Consider the following 15,220-nt stretch of genomic DNA (forward strand, 5'->3'; position numbering starts at 1 on the left):
CGATGCGAAAACGCTGAATCTCGGAAGGCGCCGACGAAGTCACCCCGTCTTCGAGAGACACTTGCTCGACGCGCGGCGGACGCGCGTTCCTCCGACTAAAGGAGCGTGTATAAGCTAGGTCGGCGACATCATCCAGCGGCAGTCGACAGCCGCCCGCCAAACGAGACGCACGATCACTTTCCTCCAAGACGCGGTGGTAGCGCACGCGCTAAGTGTCGAGGTATTCGCGCATGGCAAAAGTGAGTTCTCCGGCCGCCCTCACAATGCGCATTCGGCGCAAGATGTCGTTAAGCGCGCCGGTAAGACGGACACGGCGAGCTCTCATTGCCCGAATCAACACATCCCTCCACGAATCTTTCAAGGCGCCCCGCACTTCGGGAGTAATGTCTGCGACCGCGTCAACTGAAGCCGCCAACTCGGCACGAATTTCCGCGAGGCACAAGGTTTCGTGTGAAACGGAAACATCCATGCGCCACGTGAGGGGGCCGGTGGCGCGACCGGGCGTAGCCCGCAAAGAGACGTAGACCGGGAAATGATCGCTACGTGTACGCGTTCCCGGCGGGAACGGCACAACCGCGCACTCTGAAAAACTCGGCACCAGAGCGGAAGGAAGGTAGACGCGGTCTATCCTGCTCGCAATTTGGCCGCGGGCACGCGTGGCGGCAAGGTCATAGCCATATAAAGTGACTCACGCGTCCTGGAGACAGAGCTGGCGAACGAGTTTGCCCAGCTCCTTCGCATGGTAGTTAAAGGCACCGTGGCCTGGCCCCCTGACATCACGCAACATGTCGGGGACACAGTTGAAATCCCCGAGCAAGGTATGGGGCACATCATCAAGAAAATACGATGCGATCGACCGGAAGAAATTGTTCGTCAAGCTACGCGTTACTGGTGCGTAAACGTGAACAAAGCGAACCCTCCGGCTGTCCAAAAACACATCCACCACAATGACGCGCCCGTCAATTGCAAAAGTGCAATGTGCACTAGACCTGTACGCCGGCGAGAGGAAGATCACGCCCACGCCACAACACCGCGAGTCCGTTAAGGAAAAGAAGGCTTCGACATTAAAGCGGGAACAGAAATGCATAACGTCGGCAGGAGTGCACAAATTGCATTCCTGCAAGAACAAAACATCTACCCGGTGCGCCCGCGCAAGGTGGAGCACCTCCCGCTGCTTATCGGGATGGCGAATGCCTTGCGCGTAAAAGGAAGCAAAACGAAAAGATGCCATTATAAATACAAAAGAGAAAACCTGGACTACAAACCAAAACAAGGAACCTTAAAAGCCAAGGGAAACACTACGAATTCACGCTAACGTTCGTCGGGCAAAGTTTGTTGGCGAGACCCAACACCGGCGTAGGGGCAGCGCTACAGGACGCGGCGTAACTCCGCGCTGGGGCTCCGGCTGTCGGCATTCCGGTGGCAGCAGGCGGGCGACGATGCGCTGATAATAACGGGCCGCAGAAAGGCCCGTGTGGCACACGCGGCTGTGCAAACACAGTCACACGCGCGCACACACACACCGCAACACACGCACAGTCCATCGTTCGCAAGCCATTCTGGCCAGCCAGCGCACCGATAAGATACTGGCGCTGGGCGAGCGCCAGCAAGGCACAACCCAAGCCTCCGCCACGCAAGGGAGAGGGAGGGAGGCCGAGACGGCCCGAAAGCCGGAGCGGTGACGCCATGGAGCATGCGTGGCGTTTAGGAGACGTCCATAAGGGCGCCCTCCTCACCCGCCATCTTCACCTTCTTCTTTGGCGCAGGGGTGCCGGAAGGAGTGGCGCCGCCATCAGACCCTGACGAGTGTGGGCGCTTGGAGTCGTCCAAGTCGAGAGTTTTCCGCACGCTCGTGGCGCACGGGGCTTGCGGGGCCACAGCCACCGGGATGTGCGGGGCCTTTGGTCGCGAGTCGCTCGCGCTGTCGGTGCTTTGGCCGCCGCCCTTGACCGGCGTGTTTAGGGCGTAACTGTGAGAGGGCGAGGCAGGCGACTCAGTGCCTGTCTCCAAGCCGTCCTGCTGCTGCGCCATCGGCACCTCGAAAAGCGAGACCTCCAAGCTTGGTGGGTTCACAAGAGACACCTCGCCCGGCGAGATGTCGGAGTCGGCCGAAGCCGACCTCTCGGCGTCGGAGGCGCCCTCCGACTGCTCCGTCGGCGACTGCGAAGACGAAGAGCCCGTCAGCTCACTCCCCACCTGGTCCAGCAGAACGGCGTCGTTCTGCTGGACCGCAGGCCCAAATGGCTCGCCGCAACCTCCTCTGTCGCGCCGCTGGAAACGCAGCTAGACGCTTGAGAAGACCGCTCCAGCTTGGGTTCATCGCTTGGCTCCTGGGGCGCCTTGGCAAGCTCACATGCCACCGCCGCCGCGTAGGAAAGCGGCCGGTCGCAGTCGGGCGATGGGTGGGCCCCACTGCAGCGCTTACATACGGGCCTGCAATCAGCACCCACGTGCCCGTAAGCGCCGCAGCAGCCGCAGCGCACCTGCTTGCAGGCAGCACCGAAGTGCCCCTCTCCCCCGCAACGGGAACAGACCCGCCTCATGCCGCGATACTCCATCATCGCTCGAGTCCCGGCCACCGTCAGGAAGTTGGGCGGAGACTTGGTCATCACCAACCTGACGAGGTGGGTCTCGTTCCTGATGCTGTTCTTGCTCAGAGAGGCCGTCTCAGTGACCAGCCGGACCTTCCCGTACGGTGCGAATGCTGCGACAATGTCGGCGTCGCTCACGCCCGGTGGAAGACGGTAAACCGTCACGTGGACCACCGGAACTCACATCTGTTCTAGCGGTACTTCTTCGCCGGCGATCAGCAGGCAGCCTGTCGCCAGCATCTTGTGAACATGCGCCATGGAGGCCACGGCGGCCAGGAAACGCAAACCACCGAGGTGCTGAAGGTAGGTCAGCCTCCCGACTCCGTCCACCTCCTCGAGGATGTCGATGAGGTGGTCGGCCAAAACAGGTTCCGGCACAGTGAAAAGAAAGCATTGCGCTTTGGTATGGCGCACAGCTGAGCAGGGTCGCTCCATGGCTCCGCCCGGGTCACCACGGCAGGAGCGCGGCGCCGAGCAGCAGGACGGCAGGCAGGACCTCCGGGACGCAGGGTCCGGGGGCGCGCCTGATCAGCAACGCTGGAAAAACCGCTGGACGGACGGGCTGCGTCACAGCCTCAAATCAGTCCAATTGGGTCCCGTATCAGATAATCTACGGGGTCCTTTATGACCCGCCCGTACGTCGTTGCCTTGGTAAGGCAGTGCAAGAACACGGCAACGGGAACGTTATCTTCGCGGGTTAGTTTCCATCCGGCAAGGCTAACCCCTCGTAGTCCGCGAGTGGGGGTGTACGTGCTGCTTGTTTTGTCTGTGTTTTACTGTTTTCCTACCCGCCGCGGTGACTCAGTGGTTAGAGCGCTCGACTACTGATCCGGAGTTCCTGGGTTCGAACCCGGCCGTGGCGGGTGCGTTTTTATGGAGGCAAAACTCTAAGGCGCCCATGTGCTGTGCGATGTCAGTGCGCGTTAAAGATCCCCAGGTGGTCAAAATTATTCCGGAGCCCTCCACTACGGCACCTCTTTCTTCCTTTCTTCTTTCACTCCCTCATTTACCCCTTCCCTTACGGCGCGGTTCAGGTGTCCAACGATATATGAGACAGATACTGCGCCATTTCCTTTCCGCAAAAACCAATAAAAAAAACTCAGTCACCCATCACAGGAACGAAGCCTTCATCTTCTTTGGTATATTGGTAAATTTTCTCCCCTGCAAGGTGCCACCAGTATTTTAATTTTCTAACTTCAACATGGCGGCCATGCAGTACCGAAGGTGCGGGGCCTACGTGACTTCTCTGTGTATGAATACCTTGTGCGCTTTTCGCTTTTTTGAGCTCAATATAAGATTTGGACTCAACACAGTGCCTGAAGCAATGCTCGCGAGTGTCTTTCCCGTTAACGACCGATGGCTTAAAAAGAAGCCGACTCAGTCGCCCAGCTTCACCGCGCTCCTCCCACCGAGCCCTCCCGTATCAAAGCACGAATGAGGAGTCCACATAAACAGTTAGCGATATATGCGCCTTTCCTTTGCTCAAAGCCATCGCTGTGTAGAACATTGTCAACGCCAACACCAATGAACACTGTGAACGGCGATATCCCTCGCTTTGTATACCCTTGAATGGGTGAGCTAATCCACATTAATTTTTTTTTACTTCACAATCACGAACTAATCACGCGCTCAACGTGGACGAATTTCTTCTTGAGTAAATAGTTTGTGTATAATACCTCTCCTATTCTCTCTTCCTGTCCCCTCACCTCTTTTATTTCATTTCTCCATTCTGCTTGCTAACCTTTATGTCCGCTGCCCCAGCTCAGGTGCTTCAGTATCGATGCAGACGCCTGGGCTGCAAAATCTTTTCTCTCATTTTTATTATTATTTCATTGAAAAGCCCTCACTCTTTCACTGTCATCGGGTTCGAACCCGACCGCGGCAGTAGTGTTTCAATGGAGATGAAAAGGCGCTCGTGCTGCGTGTTCTATCAGTGCACTTAAGATCGCCACATAGAATTACTCCCTCCATTATTCCTTCCCTAACGGCGTGGTTCGGGTGTCCACCGATGTGGCATACAGGTACTGCGCTATTTGCTTTCCTCAATAATCAGTTTTCATTCGCACTGAAATTTGAACTACTGCGTGTTTCCCTTCCAAACTGTGCGCTTGAAGATTGAAATTTTTGGCTACAATAGTTATAATGGCCACTTGCGCGAGTCAATAGAAAATGTAAGATGCCGAATCTTTTTGTGCACCACGCACTCAAGTGGTTAGAAATTGACTACAATCTCACAATATCTCAGCGCACCTTCGAGCGTTTCTTGAAGGGTCATAGAAAAACAGTAGGAATAGGTTGATGGTTCCATTCGCAGTACGTTTGAGGTTTCTATGTTGCTGTCTGCGCTTTTAACACGGATCTGTGTGTGCAGGCACGTATCTACATACATAATTGTGAGCGGGGCATTTCACTACATTTCAATGCGCTTACTACATTGGTAGCTGCTACCGTTTGGACATGGCGCTGCTACTCCACATTTGGAGAAATGAAAGCCTTCGAAACCTTCTCATCGGGCTCCCTCATGTTGTCCCAAAAATAAATTCTGCCGAGAGTGAACCTGCGTTAATATTTGTTCATTGCGAAACGGGTAGTTGACGTCATTGCTGGCGTTTGGTACACTCATTAGGGGCACAATTTATCTTCCGTATACAGCCGTATTTGCTGAGCTTGAACAGAATGGAGGCGTACCGCGGGTAGGAGCGGTCACTACGACAGAGAAGCTGCGCAAGTCAGTTCAGTCTACCTGTTTGTTAAATGGTAGTTACGATGAAAACCCTGTTTTCTCTCAATGTCCCATGCTTTACAAAAGCAAATTTTCTGCATATGTTGATGCAAAGCTTTCTACATGCTTACAGGTATTTAATCTTCCCAGAAAATTCTTCTCGTGTGTACTTCACAGTCAATGCTTGTCTTCTTTCCAAAGCACAACCAGTGAAAATGTATTTAGTCTAAGAGAGTAATTGCTCATTGGCATCGACCCAAGCTCGGCTTGAGGGCTACAAAAAAAAGCTTGCACAGAAACTTCGTAAAAATAATTAATAATTGGTTTTGGGAGAAAGTAAATGGTGCGGTATTTGTTTCATGTGTCGTTGGAAACCTGAATTGCGCCGTAAGGAAAGGGATAAAAGAGGGAGTGAAAGAAGAAAGGAAGAGAGGTGCGAAATTGGAGATGCCCTGCCTCATGCTAGCCATACCGGTTAGCTGAGCTGGTAGAGTGATTGTGCCAGTGAGCAGGTGGCTCAGTGTTCGAAGGCCAGACGAGAAAGAATTGTTCTTTAGAAACATCGTATCCAAATAAAAATTCTTTCTGCTTAGGGCTTCGAACGCTGAGCCACCGGATCACCGGCGCAGTCAGTCTTCCAGCTCAGCTAAAAAGTACGGCTAGCATGAGGTAGGGCCAGAGCGTAATGATTAATCACTCAATGTGGGAACAGTGATAGTAAATTTTCTTTTTACGAGAATCTTCAAAGATGGAGCAGATTTGTATAATTGGGCAGTTACTCTGCAATGAATATTTACATCACTTTACAAATCAACTCTTCTTTGGAGGATTCTTCTGAAAAACCTGAGAATACATCGAATGAACAGGTTTATGAAATGATGTTCTGATCATAGATCAGCGCTATTGCAGAGAACAAGCTATTGCATCACGAAGTAAAGTTAGTAGCGCATTGATGCTCTGCACAATACCATAGCTCCGGGTGCCGCTGACTGAAGAGACACAACTGTGCAGTTTATCAGCGGTAAATGTTTTTAAAGCGAAAGCTTTGTTGCCCACAAACTTGCGATTTCTCATGGTTCTCCATTGAGACACGTGCCGTCAACAGCGCCGATCGCCGCCGCCGCCATTTGGTAGGGCGTGACACAGCGTTCGTCGTCGTTGCGCTCTCCTCCGCTGGCTTCCACAGCTGCGTCGCTTGCGCGATAAGATGTCACATGATTGAAAAGGAGAGCTGGCGTGCGCCGCAACCACAGTTGAGGCGACAGTATGGACGGCGAAAATTCTGATAAGCTGGAGGAAACCTGAAATCGACAGCGGAACGAGATGAAGAGGAAATGAATCGGCCAGGAAACAGTCGAACAGCGCGTTGAACGACTGGTCAAACGCCGCTGTGAATATGCCGCCGCAGGACAGGCACGTTTAATGTCCGGTGTCTCGACCCCTAGCAGCAGCGACCAAAGCCGGAGGAGAGACCTGAGTTCTGCTTCAGTGAAGACGGCCCGTGATGAACGATGGGATGCGGCCAGGAGGGTTCAACGACGGGCTCAAGAAACCGAAGAACCACGTGTCGTTAGCCTAGAGAACAGTCGTAACAGTGAAGAGAACCCTTCAATCCTTGGATAGCCTCGGTGCTGAAATCAAACATGGACCTACAGATCATACTGGACGTTTATGTCTGGGCTTCATACCTTGTGGAATATGTGAACAAGGCCAACCAGGGAGTTTCACACTTGCTTACGTTACATATATCCTGGCATAGCCGAGCTAATCCACTGCATTTTTTGTCTAATGCTTCTACGCCGCAAACATTTATCACAAAATCTATATCTGCATTTCCAGGCACAGCAGTAGAGAAGACATAACCTTGTGCCTAACGAAATTAAAAAAAATTGAGAGTGTTTTAGTTCTGCTTAAAGCTGGCGTGGCGCGATAGCTACTACTGGCCGAGTGGAACTCACTCTGTCGAATTGCAAAGTCAGTCCTTAGCCGCTCTGTTTCGCTGGGCGTTCCTTCTTCATATTCGTTCCTGGAAGCGGATTCACTGTCTCCCTGTGCCCACTCCCCATCACTCGGTTTGGCCGGCGCGCCACGCAGCCGGCAGCTGCACCGCACCACGTGGCCAACCAGGTTACCAAGCAGTGTGGCGGCGCCGCCACGGTGGCCACGGCGACGAAACGCTGAATGCTCGAAATGCCCCCATAGTGTAGCTTTCGCTAGAAAATGGTGAAAATTTCAACGCCTACTGCTCGCTTAACCTCGTCTCACTGGGAGGTTAGCAATAACGGTAGGAAATTTTTACATTTGGCAAACCCAGTAGACATACGAAAGCGTGGATTTAATCTCGTTTGTTTGCTGGACAGTCGGCACGTCTAGCAACCGGATGAGACTCAGCGTGAGCCCTGATTGCGTTTAAGCTTACGTGATCTCTTTGCTCCACCGACGGAAGTTGTTGAAGACGACGATATGCAATACACAGCGCAAGAGAGTGTTCCAGTTTAACACAAGGCGCAGTCTGCTGCGAAAGGGTTAATCAGGTTTTCTTGCTGGGTCGTTGGCACGTCTAGCAGCCGTTTTGGACTCAGCGTTAGCTTTGACTGCATTGTGTTCTCGTGCGGTGGCCTGCGCAGCTCATCTCTTTGTGCCGCAGAGGGTTCGAAACCCAGTCTCGACAATATATATTTTACTTCTGCATGGCCTGCCACTTTGCCACTTTGCCACTTTGCGAAGCGACAGAAGAAACTGACTCATGCGTATTGCTAAATGCGCCTGAATGCTCAAAGGAAAACAGTTGAGTTGAGATCTTGAAAGCTACAGGTGGGATTAGCCTTGCTTATTCTGCGGCACACAATCACTCCACACAGTCCTCATCATAGTCCACTCCAAAAGTCACTACCTATGCACATATTCAGTCACAGTAGAACATAGTCCATTGCAGTGTGACAATTCATACATACATTCACTCACAGTATAACGTAGTCCTGTCCAGAAGACACCATCTACACTTACATTCAATCACAGTAGACCAAAGTCGGTTCCTGCTGCCACCATTTAGAAACAAGATCAGCGTCCTGCAGTAATGTTAAAAGAAGGCGTGCAGCGTCCCTTCTGCATGTCTGGTTTCCACTCTGGTAGACAATGTCCTAAACTGTAGTGTGAAGGGTTCCTGTCTTCCTGAATGAAGCTAACTTCACATAACTTTCCGTGTTGTAATGTGGGCAGTATATATTATAATTACATTATAATGATCGATATCACCGCACACACCACATAAAGGACATAGCGGAGACGATGGCATGCCGGTCTTATTCATCCCAGCAGGAGTGCGAACAAAGGCTGTGCGAATTCGATGCAGTAGAGTCGCCTGGGATCATCTCAGTCACTTGGTCACACATGGCTTACGGGGCGCAGTGCTAAGGGTACTGAAATGATTGAGAACCATTTTCCTGTAGAGACTGTTTCTATCTTGAGGCACTCTTTTTGATGGATTCCTTGACAAAGCTTCTTGGGCAAGACTCTCGGCCACCTACTTGCCGCTCACTCCTATGTGACAGGGCACCTATTGGAAATATAGAGTAAAGCCTCTGCTGTGCAGATTCTGCACTAAGCTTAGAGAGCTTATAGACAAGGCATCAGTAGGGAATCCGCGCTCTAACCTCTGAAGGGCGGATCTTGAGTCAGTTAGGATGACAACAGGTTGAGCCAGACAAGACCCTAACTTCCGTAGAGCCGACTCAGTAGCAACACTTTCGACGTTTGTGCAGGGTACGACAGCAATAAAGCGTACAGACCACTTACCGTCCGAAGAAGAAATGTAAAAAAGCCGCTGCGCTAGCTTGTTTGACCTTATCCACAGAACCTTCCGTGAAGCACAGCGAGCGTTCCAAATGAAATCAGGAGGATCATTGAGATCAGTCCGATTCCAAAAAACATGCATCCAGATATACATAAGGCGAGAAGAAAGGCAAAATCTGAATTCCATGAAAAAAGCTTCGCCGGGGCAAAAGACGTATTATATGTTGACGCAACAACATACAGACACCGATATGGCTCGGTAGCCAGCGTGGTGGATCACCAGCTCAGGGAAATCAACTGCGCTTCGATAAAAACCAACAACATACTCGAGGCTGAGGAAGCAGCAATTGCACTCACCATCACCCAGCAGAGTGACGAGCCCCATGCGCACATCATTACAGACTCGCAAGAGGCGTGCAGAAGATACAGCAGTGGACGCATATCCACTGCAGCCATTCACATACTCAAGGCGAGGCCAATCACTTTTACGAGATGCTTCATCACGTGGACACCAGGCCATGAGGCTGTCAAAGGGAACCAATGTGCGGACGCCAATGCCCGAGCATACGCCAACCGGGAGGCGCGCACCGAAGGGGAACTGGACGCAGTCACTAGACGGTATGGAGCCATCTTAGAACACCAACGAGCCCTCCGGAGGACCTTCCCGCCTCCCCACAAAGACCTTAGTAAACAGCAGTCGGTTGCCTGGAGACAACTACAGACTAATACATACCCCAATCTGAGTTTACTCAGCAAAATCTATCCATCCACTTATGAAAACAAATGCCCGCTACGCGGTGAACACGCAACGCTTTACCACGCTACATGGGCCTGTCAGAAAATGCAGGCAGCGCCGATAAACAACACACCTACACCGGAGCAGTGGGAGGCTGCGCTGTCCAGCTCGAAGCCTGAAGAGCAGCTCAAGCTGATCGACAGGGCTCGCAAGACTGCAAAGGCCGCTGGGGCCCTGGACTGAGGGCTCCACGTACGCTGCGAGAAATAACCTTTATACAATAAAGTTTTTCATTCATTCATTCATTCCGTGAACTTTTGAAGATGGCGGGCATACTGAACCGCGCCGTAAGGAAAGGGATAAAGGAGGGAGTGAAAGAAGATAGGAACGAATAGGTCCGTAGTGGAGGGCTCCGGAATAATTTCGACCACCTGGGGATCTTTAACGTGCACGGACATCGCACAGCACACGGGCGCCTTGGCGTTTTTCCTCCATAAAAACGCAGCCGCCGTGGTCGGATTCGAGCCCGGGAACTCCAGATCAGTAGTCGAGCGCCCTAACCACTGAGCCACCGCGGCGGGGCCGTCGAGTTGTTAATCCTCCAATGTAGGACTCTGAACGCGTTCGGCGTCCAGTTGTTAATCCTAAAATGTAGGACTCTGAAAGCGTTCGGTAACTGCGTTAAATTACCTGGCGGAGAACAGAAGGGACGTCAAGCCCGTCTGTTCGAAGAACGCACAGAGGCTCACCAAGGTTTGCTCACGGGTGCGCGCACTGCCCTGCAGGCACAATAGCTTCTTTACGGAGTCTCGTAGCAAGCCCAGCGCCCTATAGGCTGCAAGCATATCCCGACGAGCATAGGCGTCCGCGGAACAGTGAAAGAGCAGGTGCTCCAGTGTTTCCACTGCAACGCATCCGTCACACACGTTGCTCTTCACTTTTCTTTCAAATAGCATAATTCCAGGAGAACTACACAATAACTGAGTGCATAGTTGGTAATATGGATACCGCAGATTGATTCTGAACACACATTTGAGGTGTAAACACTAAAGGAGCGGCCCATAGACGTATTAATAGCTTTTGAAATTAACTCTTGAAATCGTCTAATATTTCTTTTTAATACCTCTCGAGCGCTTGTAGGTATTAAGGTGTGTTGCTATTTCACGTTGTACAAAGCAGCTGGATGTTTCTCTTTGAGCACTAAGCCGCTTGAGTTAGATTCTTCTGTCGCTTCGCAGAGTGGCAAAGATGACAGGTCGCCGGAACCAAGCCAAGGAGTGCGGTTGATAGTGTCACCGTGAAAGGCACAGTGACAATAAGATCCTAATTTCCGCTCTTGCAAAATGTTGCGGAAGAGCCAACCTTTAAAACGTTTAAATGAAGATCAGAAAACGTCGACAATATGTGGAGGTGCGAACTCGCGAAGCATAAGCTGCTGAGCACAAGAGCAAACCACGACGGAGGGATTGAACTCCGTCCCCCGCCGCGGTGGCTCAGTGGTTAGGGCGCTCGACTACTGATCCGGAGTTCCCGGGTTCGAACCTGACCGCGGCGGCTGCGTTTTTATGGAGGAAAAACGCTAAGGCGCCCTTGTGCTGTGCGATGTCAGTGCACGTTAAAGATCCCCAGGTGGTCGAAATTATTCCGGAGCCCTCCACTACGGCACCTCTTCTTCCTTTCTTCTTTCCCTCCCTCCTTTATCCCTTCCCTTACGGCGCGGTCCAGGTGTCCAACGACATATGAGACAGATACTGCGCCATTTCCTTTCCCCCAAAAACCAATTAATATTATTATTATTATTGAACTCCGTCGTTACAACTTTGAGCATAAAATATAACGGCAGCTTTTTGGCTTCTTCGTTCAGTCAGCCACAGATCCTAAACAGATGCTGGCAACATCAGTGCTACAGCTCTCAGTTTAACCATCTTATGTTAGAGCGAAAGGGTTACTTGCCGATATCTAACCGGCTGACCAAGTGCGTGAAGCTTTAACTTGAACATGACCTTTGAGAAATTACCATAGCAACAGCCCATGCAGAAGTAAAATACATATTGCCGAGACAGGCTTTCCAACCACTCAGAGATGAGCTGCGCAGGCCACTGCACGAGGGCACCATGCAGTCTGAGATAATGTTCTGTCTAATAGGGTCGCAAGACGTGCCGGCGACCCAGCAAACCAACCAGATTAACCCTTTCGAACTGATTGCCCTTGTGTTAAGTTGCAACACTCTCTTGCGCTGTGCATTGCACGTCGTCGTCTTTAGGAGCGACGAGAACAGATCAGCATAACCGCAGTCAGAACTCATGCTGAGTCTAATACGGTTGCTACAAACGAGATAAATCCAAGATTTCTCAGGTCTACTCGGTTTACCAACTATAAACACTTCCTACCGTGTTTCCTAACCTTACAGTGAGGCTAGGTTAGGCGAGCAGTAGGCGTTGAAATCTCCACCATTTTGTAGCCATAGCTACATTACGCTAGTATTTCGAGCCCTCAGCGTGGCTGCGCCGTGGCCACCGCAGCGGCGCTGCCACAGTGGTTGGTCACGTGGTGCGGAGCAGCTGCGGCGGCTCGGCGAGCCGGCGACACCGAGTTGCGGGGCGGGGGGGGGGTGGGGCTTGGAGAGGGAGAAATGGGGGACAGAGTGAATACACGTCCAGGGACCACTATGAAAAAGGAACGCCCACCGAAACGCAGCGACGAAAGACTGACATTACAATTCGGTTAAGCGAGTTCCACTCGGCCAGCTGTAGCTATCGCATCGCTCGAGGTTGATCCAGAGATGAATTACAGCTAATTTTTTTTATTTTCACTAGGCAGAAGCTTATGTTTTTTCTGGTGTTGTGCCTGAAAAAGCAGATCTGAATTCTGAGGAAAAAGGTCATGGCGTAGAAGCATTAGACAAAAACAGTTATCGCTGAAATACCGAACACAGTCGATCGTGTCCCTTCTTTCAGCAGCACCCAATGCTATGGTATGTTGCATCACCATCAATGCCCAATTAACCTGACGCTCTGATGCAGTAGTTTGTTTTCTATAATAGCGCTGATCGATCATCGGAACAGCATTTCATAAGCATATTGATTTCATCTATTCTTACGTTTTTCACAAGAATCTTCCAAAGTGCAATAAATATGTAAAAGAGAGTACGTATTCATTGCTGAGTAATTGCCCATTATTACATATATATTCAACCTTGGGGGACTCTTGTAAAAAAATAACGTGAATTAGCTAAGCTAATCCAGGTCATACAAAGCGAAATATGTCGCCGTCCGCTGCGTTGGTTGGCGTTGGCGTTGACAATGTGCTAGACGGCGATTGCGTTGAGCAAAAGAAGGGCGCATAACTGGCTCTCTGGATATGCGGACACCACTATCGTGCTTTGATACATGTGGCGGTGGTGAGAGAGAGATGTGGCCTGGATGCGTTAGCGCTGATAGCATTGTGGCTGACATGTGGCGCTGCAGCAATAGCTAGGCCGAAGCGTTCATTTGCCGATCAATCTCTCGCGATCAATCATTGACTGCATGCAACCTCCCAGGGTGGCAGGGAGGGTGCAATGCCTATTCAGTATGTGGAAAACAATCAAAGCAGGATTTTCAGTTTGACTCCAACGCCACGTACATAAAAGCGAGATTGATGTCCCCACGATTACCCGCTGCGGTGGCTAAGTGGTTAGGGCGCTCGACTACTGATCTGGAGTTCCCGAGTTCGAACCCTTCCGCGGCGGCTGCGTTTTTATCGGAGAAAAACGCTGAGGCGCCCATCTGCTGTGTGATGTCAGTGCACGTTAACAATCCCCAGGTGGTCGGAATTATTCCTGAGGCCTCCACTACGGCACCTCTTTGTTCCTTTGATGTTTCACTCCCTCGTTTATCCAATCCCTTACGGCGCGGTTCAGGTGTCCGCCGATTGTTGGGACAGATACTACGCCAATTCTTTTCCCCCAAAACCAACTATTATTATTATTACTGATCTCACTCACGGAGCCAATTATGCGCCTTTCTTTTCGTTAAAATGAAGGGCTTTCACTTCAATGCCAATTAAACGCCAATTTCTCAACGCCATTGAATTCTATGAATACTCTCGCCTCACACGTTTAATAATAATAATTGGTTTTGGGGGAAATGAAATGGTGCAGTATCTGTCTCGTATATCGTTGGATACCTGAAGCGCACCGTAAGGGAAGGGATAAAGGAGGGAGTGAAAGAAGAAAGGAAACACAGATGCCGTAGTGGAGGGCTCCAGAATAATTTCGAGCACTTGGGGATCTTTAACGTGCACTGACATCGCAAAGCGCACGGATGCATTAGCGTTTTTCCTCCAAAAAACGCAGCCGCCGCGGTCGGGTTCGAACCTGGGAACTCCGGATCAGCAGTCGAGTGCCCTAACCACTGAGCTGCCGCGGCGGGTTCAGCTCACATGTTTTGTTTCATTTTTGAGAAAAGGAAATGGCAGAGTAACCGTCTCGCATATATCGGTGGACACCTGAACCACGCCGTAAAGGAAATAAAAAGGAGGCAGGGAAAGAAGAAAGAGAGAACTGAAAATAGTTGGATTTTGAGGAAGGCATGGCGCTGCGCAGGGGAGGAACACCTGTGGCTCGCAGGCGCAGTAGTAACAAGGGAGCGAGAGAAAAAAATATGCGGATTAGCTTTGCTAATCTAGTACATACAAAGCGAAAGATGTCGGCGTTCACCGTATTCATTGGCGTAGGCGTTAACAATGATCTAGACAGCAATCGCTTTAAAGAAAGGAAGAGCGCATAACTGGCTCCCTGGATATGCCGATGCCTCATTCGTGCATTGATACATGTTGCGGGAGGTGAGAGATGCGGGGTGAATGCATTAGCGTTGACAGCGTTGTGGCTAACATGCGGCACATCAGCAATAGCTAGGCCGCAGCGTAGATTTGGCGACCAATCTCTCGCGATCAAACATTAACTGCAGGCCACCTCCCAGAGTGGCAAGGAAGGTGCGCTGCCTATCTAGTGTGCGGAACGCAATCAAAGCGGACTTTTGCAGCTGAACACCAATGCCACGTGCATGAAATCGAGATTGAGGTTTCCACTGTGCCACGGAGCCGGTTGTGCGCGTTACTTGTCATGAAAATGAACAGCTTTTACAAAGTTCTCAATGCCAATGAACTGTATAAACGCCGTCGACTAACTTCTTTCGTTTGTTTTTGAGGAAAGGAAATGGCGCAGTAACCATCTCACATATCTCAGTGGACACCCGAACCGCGCTGCCAGGGAAGAGATTAAAGAGGGAGGGAAATAATAACAATAATAATAATAATTGGTTTCTGGGGACAGGAAATGGCGCAGTATCTGTCTCATATAGCTTTGGACACCTGAACCGCGCCGTAAGGGAATGGATA

The sequence above is a fragment of the Amblyomma americanum genome, chromosome 5 (genome assembly GCF_052857255.1).
Source record: "Amblyomma americanum isolate KBUSLIRL-KWMA chromosome 5, ASM5285725v1, whole genome shotgun sequence".
Lineage (NCBI taxonomy): Eukaryota > Metazoa > Arthropoda > Arachnida > Ixodida > Ixodidae > Amblyomma > Amblyomma americanum.